The following is a 5,471-nucleotide window of genomic DNA, read 5'->3' as shown; positions in this document are numbered from 1 at the left end:
GTGATAGAATCACCATTTCTATACGTTATATCAAAATATAACAACCAAATAATGTGTGTCAATGGATATTAAGAATAGAAAAAGAAAGTAAGTATTAATACATTTAATGAAGTTGTCCTAACAGGTCACAGAATAATTCAGGTCTTTAGACCAGTTTTTGTCTATGCAGAGGATATGGAATTCAGTGCCTAGCACCAACATCAGATGGGAAACACCAGCCCATAACTGGAGTTTAAAGTGATCAGACACCCATTTCTGGCCTCTGTGACTAACATCTTCTCTCTACCATTATAAGCATATAAATACCCTTCACACACACACATACACACACACACACACACACACACACACACACACATCCATGTGCACACACACTCAAGCACGCATACTAAATAAAGTAACTCTTTAAGTCTGTATATATGTTATTTTGTTAAAATACACTCAGGGATATATATCCAAAGCAGAATAATATTAATATATGCATATATGTATGTGATCTTGAGAAGTGGACTAAAGTGAATATCTCAACTGTGAAAAGATAGGCCCAGAGTTTTACTTAATAAACTTAGTCTAATCTAGAAAGTTTAATATTACATTTGTTTACATTTTCGTTTCATGTCTATATACATGTACGGACACACATGTGCCCCAGTAACCATAATCAGAAGACAACCTACAGGATGTAGTGTTTCTTTCACTATGTGTCTTCTAGTGACTACACTAAGATCAAAAGGATTGGGGACATGAAACTTTACTCACTGAATCATCTCAATGGCCCAAGAAATAAAATGTAGTTAAAAAATAAAATTATAAACAAACAAAAAATGAATAAATAAATAATAAAAGGGTAACCAAAAGAAAGAAACCACATGATATACTTTTAAAATGTGTTTGGGTAAAAATAGTACTGTGTCTTTCTAGTAAATTTTCAGCACTGGATAAAATACTTACTGGATAAATGAAGTGTTCTTCATAAGCATGATAACCTCACTTTTAATTCCCAGTACCCTTATAAAGGTGAATGAGGAAATACACATCTCTAATCATTGGTATACATCTCAGCTTTCAAAGTTTCACCCTGTGGCAATATCAGTAAACTGCTCACAACATAGTGATTTATGGCAGCGTTTCTACTGTTTCTGAACCATCAAGCATACAAAAGGTCTCAGAAGCACAGCCACTGATGCTCCCCGTCTTTAAATGGAAGAAAATTTAGGTACCTGAAATTGCTTCCTATTAAGATATATCCTCTTGATTTTGTACCATTTATAATCAACTTCCTACCTCAGGAGGGAAGAAATCAATTCTTATCTGCTGCTTCCTTTAGCTGGGTCTGACTGTTGATCTGATTTGATTGTGCTTAAATCAATTATACAGACTAAATACATTAAGTGGGAAGTGAAAATCTCTACTCACAGCTTCTGAGTAGGTAAGTAAAACTGCTTCAGGCATATTTTTTTCTAAGAATGCAGTGAAACTAACACTGTCTATATTTGTCTTCTTACTTACTGTGCTACCTTACTAAATTAATCTTATTAAGTGAAAATTAAAAACTTCCAGTAGATTTTCAATTAGGTAGAAATTGTTCTACATGTATGAAAAGGAAATAGTAGACTGCTTTCAGTAATAAGAATAGATTTAAACTTTTTAAATAATTATTATTAATTCAGAATTTTATACCATGCATTTAATCAAATTTATCCCCAATTCCTCATTTCCATATTAAATTCATTTGTAATCATTTTGATCACACCAGAGACATGACATCCTGTTTATTCTCGTTTCTTTAATATCAAAATGTATTAGTATTTTTCTTGAGATTTCTTAAAAATGAAATGGTATATTGTCTTTATTTTATTTTTGTTCACATTTAGCTCTCCACAGTTATTTTTTTCTTCTTGAAACCAAGAACTCATCAGCTCTTAGGAATCAAGAATGTTGGGCAAGGGTATGACTCAAACATTAGTTGAAATCTTCAGAAACCATGGAAACTTGGTCATAGTAGTTTGTAGATGTGGTCTCAGCCACCAAAAGGGTATTGTGATTCAATATTTTAAATATATATCTTATATTATGAGAAACTGAAAGTTTTGCTAGACCTTACAGCTAGAGGTAATAAATATACCTTAAAGTCACTTGAGATTGATAACCTAGTAAATAGTCTATATGATAAACTTGTTTTAAAGAGAGAAATGTAACAATTGGCCTTATTTGCCTTAGATTTCCCATGCAATAATGTAATTCAGCTTTTACAAACTAAGCTAATACATATCCGTACCTGTAATATAAAAATGCATGCCCTTGTTTGTGCTACTGACCAAGGACAATGTATGTGTATTGTTTCCTGAAAGCAGAAAATAAAACAACTAAAATCTACCATTTTAGTTGATAGTACAAAATTTAGATAGATAGATAGATAGATAGATAGATAGACAGACAGACAGACAGACAGACAGACAGACAGACAGATGTACAGACAGACAGACGGAGGGACGGACGGACAGACGGACGGATGGATGGATGGATGGATGGATGGGTGGATGGGTGGGTGGGTGGGTGGGTAGGTGGTCGGACAGACAGATAGGTAGATAGATAGATAGATAGATAGATAGATAGATAGATAGATAGATAGATAGATAGATAGATAGACAGACAGACAATAAAGTATGTAGTACTGTTTATAGTGTGGGCCTGTTGGAATTAGTTGGAGACTTTGTAAAATATTTAAAGAATTCTTTAAAGCATATAATTCATTTACTATGTGACACTTTCTCTACTTTTTTATTTATTGGCTATATTTTATTTACATATCATGTTATGCACTTTCCTGGTTTTTCCTCCATACTCCACCTATCCCATTCCCCATCCTCCTTCTTCTATGAGTGTACAACCCAAACCTCTCCTTCATCTATGCCCTGATATTCCCTACACTGGAGCATCAAGCCTTGGCAGGAACAAGGGCTTCTCTTTCCGCTGATGCCCCACAAGACAATTCTCTGCTACATTGCAGCTAGAGACATGGGTTCATTCATTTGTACACTATGAATTGTGGTTTAGTCCCTGGGAACACTCGTTGGTTGGTATTGCTCTTCTTATGGGGATGCAAACATCTTCAGACCCTTCAGTCCTTTGTCTAACACTTATATTGGAGACTTCATTCTCAGTTCAGTGGTTGGCTGTGAGCATCTACCTCTGTATTTCTCATGATTTGGTAGAGCCTCTCTTGAAACACACATCAGGCTCCTGTCAGCATGTACTTATTGACATCAGCAATATTGTCTGGGTTTGGTGGCTGTATGTGGGCTGGATTTCCAGTGGGGCAGTTTCTGGATGACCTGTGCTTTAGTCTCTACTTCAAACATTGTATCCTTATGTCCTCTTGTGGATATTCTTGTTCTCCCTTCTAAGAATGACTGAAGCATCTGCTCTTTGATCTTCATTTTTCTTGAGGCCAGAAGAGAAATCCAGTTCCCAACAATTGGAGTTCCAGTTTATTGTGAGTTACCATATTTTTAGGGGGGTATTGGAATTCCATACTCTGTAAAAGCAGGAAGCTCTCTTAACTACTGAGTAATCTCTCCACTCCCATTATTGAAACAGCTTAATGAATATTTAACAAAGGCCAATCTCTCATTTGCAATTGAAAAACTAATAATTACATTTATTATCTCTATACTTGCATTTTTCAGGATTTCTTTTCTCGAAACTGTTCCTCCTCAAACTGAACACTCCCAAATTAAATATATATATAAGAAAAAAAAGAAACAAAAAACAAACAAGAAAAATCAGATTTGCTTAGTAACAGTTCCCCATGGAGACTGTTTCCAGGTGATTCCACATTGCTCAGATTGACAAAACCAGCTATCAGATTGATCTATACTAGCAATCTGTGGTTCATGAATTGATTATATTTCCAAAACAATACTATCAAAAGGAAGAATAAAGGTCTCTTCATTATTCCTCTAATATCACTAAAATTGGGACTCTGAACTCTATGTTGCAGTTAAGAAATGTAACACGGGTATTTGTTTGATGTGGCTGTTTGAATAAATGTCCTCCACTGTCTCCAGCATTTGAACACTTTATCCGCAGTTGTGAGCTCTAATCTTGATGTTCTACCCACAATGCCTGCCATCCTTCTGATATAACCATCCCACCTAAATGCTTACTTCTGAAAATTGTCTTGACCATGGTGTTTTATGATAGCAATAGAAAATATGAGAAATGAAGAGTCATACAAAGCAGTGATTTCTGAAATAATGCATTGTTATAATTTAAATGGCTCCATATTTTGAACAGTGGGTGCATAAACAGTTCCTAAGTTCTTTGGGTAGAGAGAATTGCAGTCAGAAGTGCAAAAAATTTATTTCCCTTATAACCAGCTCATTAGAGCATAAGTCCTAGTGTTTATACCTTCTTTCTGCAGCACATGAACTCTTTCCCAGGTTTTCTGTAGTTAATTTTGTCTGTCTGTCTGTCTGAGTGGCAGATAGGCACCACTCATGATTCTTCTGCTAATTACTTCTCATCATTTTGTACAAGCATCCCTTGCACTCCACCATTCAATTTATAACTATGCCAAACTCGTAGAGTCTGTGCTCAGAATATAAATCATGTCATGGGTAATTTTCATTTAGTACATCTCTGCCCTTCTCCTTTCATAAATATCTTTATAAAGAGGTCTCCTCAACTTTTCAGCGGCAGTGTTTCACACAGCTAGAATCAACTACCAGATTTCTGCTGTAACTACATCTTTAACAAATTTTTGTCCCAGAATTAATGTGGCTATTTTATTTGGTTTTCAGAGTGCTTAAAAAGGCCATGAAGGATCACTACTTCACCATTTCCAAATTATACATGTAAGTAGACAATAAATAAATTTACATTTAAATACTTAATATAGAAAACTCACAAATTAGTCGTACATATTAATGACCTCTCTTTGAAAATTTTGTCTGTAAATCTGATAGGTCTGTAAAACCAGAAATGCTATGTTGCCAGATAAGAAAAGCCAAGCTTTGCTTGTGACCTAAGGGGTAGGGATCATTACATGAGCTATAAACCCAAATTTTATAGTTTCTCAGTGCTGGGTGCATTATAATACAAAAGAAAAAAAAATAAACTTAATATATAGTACCTTTGTCTATATTTACATATACACTAATGTCTAGCAGTAAATCCTGAAATTAGAATCCTGGTATTTATGTTGGTTTTGTTTTTGGTTTGTTTGCTTGGTTGGTTGGTTCTTTGGTTTGCTTGTCTAGTAAGCTCCAGCCAGAACCTACATTTTCACTCCAGGGCTATAGCAATCAGGATGGAGTTTTGAAAAGCTCAGCTCTAGAAATATCAATGAACTAGAGCAAAGTCTATCTTTATTTTTATGGTTTGAGGTTCATGAGTTGGTCAGATTAATAAAGCAGATTCTAATTAATTGCCTTCACAATTCACTGAATAGTATTCAGTTTTTATGT

This window comes from Micromys minutus (assembly GCF_963924665.1).
Source record: "Micromys minutus genome assembly, chromosome: 33".
NCBI classification, from domain to species: domain Eukaryota; kingdom Metazoa; phylum Chordata; class Mammalia; order Rodentia; family Muridae; genus Micromys; species Micromys minutus.
The sequence above is the reverse complement of the archived record's forward strand: the minus strand, read 5'-3'. Positions refer to the sequence as shown.